We start from the raw sequence: 7,478 nt of genomic DNA, 5'->3' as shown, positions 1-7,478 counted from the left end.
CTAAAAGTCAATGGAGGACGGATCCGTTTTCTATTTTGTCAGATTGTGTCAGAGAAAACAGATCTGTCCCCAATGACTTGCATGTCATTTTGCTCTGCATCCCATGACGGAAAGAAAACCGCAGCATGCTGCGGTTTGCTCTCCGGCATGAGAATGGAACGGAATGCATTTTGGAGCATTCTGTTCTATTCAGTTACGTTTTGTCCCCATTAACAATAAATGGGGACAAAACTGAAGTGTTTTTTTTCCGGTATTGAGACCCTATGAAGGATCTCAACACCGAAAATATTAACGCTAGTGTAAAAGTAGCATAAAGCAGTATTCTTAATTTTCCTTTATGCTTTAACTTGAAATCTCCTGCAGGTGGCGCTAATACTCCGCTTTTTTCCCCCAGTTTAGCAGAAGTAAGAGAATATTGCTGGCACTGACATTATGTGAAATGTCATGCTCAAACCATTAAAGATCTTTTGTATACTGAGTATAAATGCTCCATTTGCTGCTGTAAAATAAGCACAACTTGATAAAATGACATGAAACAATTACATGGGTGAAATTAGCTGCCAGATAAGCTCATCCTTGGATGCCGAATTTCAGTAAATTCTGTGACAGTAGGTTAAAACGGAATAAAATACCAAGGTCATCAAAATAGATGTAGCTCAAGATGTTGAGAAGAGCAGAAGTGACAATTTACAGATACTATAATTTGGCACATCCCTCCTTACCTAGGACCTCCTGGTTTAGTGGCAGTCAGAAAGTCCGATGTGGAGCAGTGAAGATGAGGTCAAGGGCGGTCAGTCAACACAATAGCCCCGATTTACTAATCGTAAAGATGGTGTAAGCTTAGTTTGGCTGTCTAGACCTGCACCAGATTTATCACAGAGTCTCAGGCTTGATGATAAATGTGCTGCAGGGATAGAAGCTTTTCATTGACTCTATACTAACTATTGGCTGGCTTACTTTGAGACAGATTTTTACTCCAGAAATGTGGCTCCATTTGTGTGCAAAATGGAGCATTCTTACAAACTAAGCCATGCTCCCTTCTGCTATGCCCCACCTATTGTCAAGGCATGTTAGGAAAAAGTTGTACAAAGCCTAGGTGCACCAAATTGCACCAATTTGCGCCACTTTTTTAGACAGATTAGTATGCCTAGTATGCCTAACTTTAAAATGTTGGTAAAGGTAGGCATAGATGCCTGAATTCTGCAGGCCCATAGTGAAGGACAGTTCCCCTATTGAGCATGGACGATGTATGGTATTGCAACAGCCCCATTCATTTGAAAGCTGCACTATAAGGAACAGTGCATGGACAAGGCACAGAGTGGTATGGACCCTCCCCAGGTGCACTTGAAAGAGTTTTCTGAGATTTTTTTACTGATGACCTATCCTCAGGATAGCGGAAAAGTATGTTTGAAGACAGCAGCCGCGTCCCACTTTATAGAAGCGATGCACGGTCACCAGCGGTCTGGCTCCTTCCCGCTTTAAACTGTAGGAATTAAAGCAATTGTGACCAGCGTCTTCTCTTTTTGCAAGTTTATTTCGATTAACGCATCAAACAAGGCAACGTTTCGGCTTATACCAATCCTTTCTCAAGCCATGGTATAAGCTGAAACGTTGCCTTGTCTGATGTGTTGATCGAAATAAACTTGCAAAAAGAGAAGACGCTGGTCACAATTGCTTTACTTCCTATCCTCAGGATAGGTCATCAGTATCTGGGACCCTTAGCAAGGACAGCGCCGTACATTGTATAGCGGCTGTGCATTGTACTGCTCTCATTCACTTGATGTTCCTAGGCCACGTGATCGATAACCGTGTTGTCACTGGCCTAGGAAAAGCAGACATAACGCCATGGCACTCACAGAAGCGCCGCTGCCTTCTCAAACAGCTGATCGGCAGAGGTCTTGAGTGTCGGACCCCCACTGATTAGATACTGATGACCTACTCTGAGGATAGGTCATCAGTGAAAAAATCTTGGAAAAATCCTTTAACTGCTCATTTGCATATGGTTTAAAAGTACTTTTTCTCCAGAATGAAGGAACAAATCGCTAAGTGAAAGGTATCATTAAATAATCTGAACTAGCCCTACAAGCCATTGTACCTAGTCTAACAGTGAATTTTCCAGTGAAAGATTTTTTTTTTTATATCTTTTTATAATTTATTAATAAATTGCTATTTGTTATTTTTCGTTTTATTTCCTTTTCTATGCTCTATTATTTTTCTTTTTTTTTGTGTTTTGTGTCTCTGATGTGGAGAGAACAGGTGGTGACTGAAGTGAATAGGATGCAGCATTGCAGAATATGTTGGCCCCATAAAAATAGCTAAGGAATTACACAGATCCAATGCATATTTTTGGGTGTTCAGACTTCTCAAAGCTATCTTTGTGTCTGTCCATCTGATTGCTGATCGCCCACTTCTTTTTATCATAAGTTCTTCCAACCATAAAACTCAAAAACATTTTGGGCCAGATTTATCATAGACCAGTGCATACAATACAACGGTCTATAATAACCAGATGTGATGCCGGATGCTGCGCCTCATTTATGACGAGGCGTATGTCTTGTCATAAATTAGGCACCGCATCTGGCAGTCAGAAAACTAGGGTGAAAGATGATAAATTTAAAAAGTCACGAACGTGCAGAATGTGACTTTTTCACATCACAAAAGTGACCTATTTAACTGATAAATCTGTCCCTTCATTTTATTTTATACAGTGATTTTATTTTTATTGTTTTTAAAGCTCAATTTGCCCACAAATATCAAAAAGCGCAGTCTACCTATAATTGTCTGAAATCTGAACTTCCAAGTCAAAAATAAACTTTTCTCTGTAACCCACACATTGATTTTTCCAGGACATGCATTTCCACTATCAGCCTACAACCTACAAGGAAAGTATTTTACTCGATCCACCCCTCCTCCCCCCCAGAAGACAGACCACCAGAGGGAGATGTTCTAAGATGACATTTTCTAAAAGCTCTTTCTTGTTCCGTTATACCGTACCCTGTCGTGTCCTTCATACCAGCTATTGATCAGAATTACCAACAATAGACTGGGGCCTGCAATGTCATAATTAAACGGGATTATTGATCCACCCCAGTGTATGAAAAGACATGGACTTGAGACAGAGCGAAGCTGAAGGAACCATGGCAAGTGAGACAGAATGGAAGTGCTCTGAAGATCGCTAGAGATTTTGTTTAGAAAATCTTTAATGAGAAGAAGCTGGAACGAGGGAGCAGAAAACGCAGTCAATATTGGTTAAAGGGCATTTGCGTTTTAAGAGGAGGGGGAGAAAAAAAGACCCACGAAACTAGGCCATGCCAACCGAGGACTTAACTAATTGGATAAGAGCCCAGGCAGTGTCTTTCTCTCTTAACAAGTACATTAATGCTTTGCTCTAATGCTTCATCCATTTTGTAATTAACTGTTGAGACGGCTGTTAATTTATATTGTGGCGGGGCACTGATTTACAGACAAATATAAGGCGCCATTGTCAATAGCTGAAGCATGCACAGTGTTTACAACCATTATAAAAACCAACCGAAAAGCAACAGCCCTGGGAGGAATGCAGATTTTTTTTTTGCTACAACGCAGGAAAGAGTGAGTTCAATGAAAGAAATGGGCACTATCATAAGCTATCAGTAGCTTCCAAATAGCTAGCAAAAGCTGACATGTGCTCACGAATGTTCTGCTTGATAGAGCAGAGGCTTGTACTCCAGAGCTGTTCTTCTTGCTGTACGTGCAAACATAGTCATTCATTTTGGTTTTATGGAACTGGTTTCCTGGTACCCCCACCTTCCATTCAGAGGGGTGCTCCTAAGAGTATCCTTGAGGGAGTATTCCCATTTGGGACATTGATGGTATATCGCTAACATATGCCACCAATGTCAGATAGGTGCAGGTTCCTGGAACCTGCTCCTATCTACAGAATGAGATCCCAGAATTGATCTGAGAGAACACCTGCACATGTGTGGCCACTCTCCATTTACCGCTATTAGAGTCCCGAATATAGCTTGTCCGTGCTTGAGCTCTCTATTCTATGCAATGGGACTTTAAAAAATAGCCATGCTCGCTTGGCAATTTTCAGAACACCCATAGCAATAGCTGGGACCCTGTTATCTAGGTAGGAATGCTTCCCACCTGTGGGAGACATACCAATCTGACATTAATGGTTTATCCTATCGATATGCTATCAATGTCCCAGATGGGCATAGCCCTTAAAGACAGGCCATCAATATTTGATTGGTGGGTCTGGGACTTACACCAATCAACACAATGAAGGGGAAGACTCACTTGCGAAAGTGCCAACTTATTTAAACAAGGCCACTGGCTCATCTGTGAAGGTGTCTGGGTCTGGTACTATGGCTTTGTTTAATTCTAGTAAACCGGTGAAGTTGCAGTACCAGGCACAGTCACCCATATGGACATGCTTGTGTGCTTGTGCAAACAATGACATAGCTCCGTTTGTGCTGATCAACAGGGGTGCCTTGGATCTCCACTAATCTATCGTAATGACAGGCCATTAATGGAATAGGCTAACAATGTTTAAGCCCTTAGGAGCCGCTTTAAATATTTTTAGACACTTCTCAACTCTCTTCTCATCTTTAATTTTGTAACTGCTAGACCTATAGCCATATAGCTGTATCTTTTGTGTCTACGTGGATTATTACAAAAGGGGAAACACCTTGTATGGAAAAGGATATTGGAAAGTAAACTTGCAGAAAAGTAAGAGTCCATAGGGCACAAAAGTAAAGCCAGGAATTGGTCCCTCAACTTGTTGACCATAAACTAAACCATAGTAACTCAAGCAGAAGTGTAATAATTTTTAGATCAACAGCAACCAAATAATGTGCATATAGTAGTGCCATATACACTCACCTAAAGAATTATTAGGAACACCATACTAATACGGTGTTGGACCCCCTTTTTGCCTTCAGAACTGCCTTAATTCTACGTGGCATTGATTCAACAAGGTGCTGATAGCATTCTTTAGAAATGTTGGCCCATATTGATAGGATAGCATCTTGCAGTTGATGGAGATTTGAGGGATGCACATCCAGGGCACGAAGCTCCCGTTCCACCACATCCCAAAGATGCTCTATTGGGTTGAGATCTGGTGACTGTGGGGGCCATTTTAGTACAGTGAACTCATTGTCATGTTCAAGAAACCAATTTGAAATGATTTGAGCTTTGTGACATGGTGCATTATCCTGCTGGAAGTAGCCATCAGAGGATGGGTACATGGTGGTCATGAAGGGATGGACATGGTCAGAAACAATGCTCAGGTAGCCTGTGGCATTTAAACGATGGCCAATTGGCACTAAAGGGCCTAAAGTGTGCCCAGAAAACATCCCCCACACCATTACACCACCACCACCACCAGCCTGCACAGTGGTAACAAGGCATGATGGATACATGTTCTCATTCTGTTTACGCCAAATTCAGACTCTACCATTTGAATGTCTCAACAGAAATCGAGACTCATCAGACCAGGCAACATTTTTCCAGTCTTCCAATTTTGGTGAGCTCGTGCAAATTGTAGCCTCTTTTTCCTATTTGTAGTAGAGATGAGTGGTACCCGGTGGGGTCTTCTGCTGTTGTAGCCCACCTTTCTTTCCCATACTGACATTCAGTTTGGAGTTCAGGAGATTGTCTTGACCAGGACCACAACCCTACATGCATTGAAGCAACTGCCATGTGATTGGTTGACTAGATAATCGCATTAATGAGAAATAGAACAGGTGTTCCTAATAATTCTTTAGGTGAGTGTATATAGTATATTCTGTGCAAGAAGATCTCATATGGAAGCAAGCACCATGTCACCCAAAAATGTTTCTAGAAGTGGCCCCCTAAGCCTCTGCCCCCAAAGCTTCTTCTGTAGTAATATCCATGTTTACTGTATATGCACCAATACACGCTCCTCTTCTTAGAGTTTCCATTCATGTCAATGAAAGTTACAGCCATTTAACAGCCTACAGATAAAATTAATAAAAATGGGAAATTTCAATAACTTTTATATCATTATACACCCTGGCCCATGAAAAATATCCTGCCTGCAGCAATAGTATGATAAAATGAACGAGTGTTAGGCCAGTGGTCCGTGCCGATGCTGCTGCCCCTACCCACAGGCACAGATGCCAGGCTCCCTCTTTCCCTCCTACTGCCATCTACCGTGCTTAGAAGCGTGGGCAGCAGGTAGCTTAACTGTTGTTTCTGTGCTCCATGCCAGAGCTTACTTCCTGCTTGAGTCCTGTACTGTTGTTAGGGTTTGCATGGGTGTGTCTCTCCTCCCTTGTGAGGCAGCACGTAAATGCCCTCTATCTCCCCAGCCTATGGCTGGATTGCAGGAAGTATTTAAAGGCGCTTCCTGACCCAGGAAGGCGCCTTAACAACTCTTGGTCTAGCTTGCCTAGTTCCTAGTGTGAAGGTGTTTTTGGAGTTTCTACTTTTCTGTGTACCGGACCCTGCTTTTGGATTTATCAGATATTGCTTGTTTTCCGCCTGCCTCTGACCTTGGACTTTGTTTATGGACTTTGCTTGATTGCTGCCTGCCCTGACTTCAGACTTCCTGACCAATTACTTCTCCTTAGTGCTTGCACCGGTATCTCTGACCCCCTCGTCAGCTGCCCCTGAATCAGGGACTGCTCTGGAGTGGCACCTGGCAACTACCCTAACGGCACAAGCCTATCCTCACCATCAGAGGCTCTAATGAAGACCAGGTAGTTCCTTAGTCACGACCCTCCAAGGTATACCCTTTTAGTGGCGTAGTGGGTCCACACCCGCTTTCATAACAACGAGGAAGTAGATTGTTTTTTTTTTTAATTACCCACAAGTCACAAAAGATGCTGAAAGTGGACCCTGTTCACGTCTATGCATCTTTAGGCAGGTTGGATTATGTTGTCTGATACTGCTTGTGATGCTGCGAATAGTGGATTGTTAGTGGACACTTATTGGTTTACCTTTCCCCACAGATAGAAATCGCACGTGGACGAGTCTGGGGAAGTTAGTGGCCATAACCCCTAGCTCACAGTTCGCTCCTCCGTAAACAGTTTATGAACCCGTGCCAGTGATTTCCGTGAGGTGCGGCATGTCGCCCCATCTTGTTGGAAAAAACAGGACATTTATTCTTCTGGTGTTAGTTGATTGTAAAACTGTTCTAAGATGTCCAGGTAAATTGCTGTTAAAGGGGAATATTAATCACCAATATTTATGCAAATATCGATAATTAATATTCATAAATAGGCGCGAATCGTCTAGTGATGACTCCGCCTATTTATGCCTTTATCATAATATATAAATATAGATACCTCTGTTACCTATACACTACACTGAACTACACTACGTGCGACTTACTATCACTATACTAGGGCGGCGACTAGTAAAAACACCATACACTGTATTATGAACAATAAGGAATATTTATTACACAATACAATTATACAAGTCTAACAATACGCTATATCTATATATATTCATAGATCAATGGA

Source organism: Bufo gargarizans, chromosome 4 (genome assembly GCF_014858855.1).
Source record: "Bufo gargarizans isolate SCDJY-AF-19 chromosome 4, ASM1485885v1, whole genome shotgun sequence".
Classification (NCBI taxonomy): domain Eukaryota; kingdom Metazoa; phylum Chordata; class Amphibia; order Anura; family Bufonidae; genus Bufo; species Bufo gargarizans.
This window is presented reverse-complemented; position numbering follows the sequence as displayed.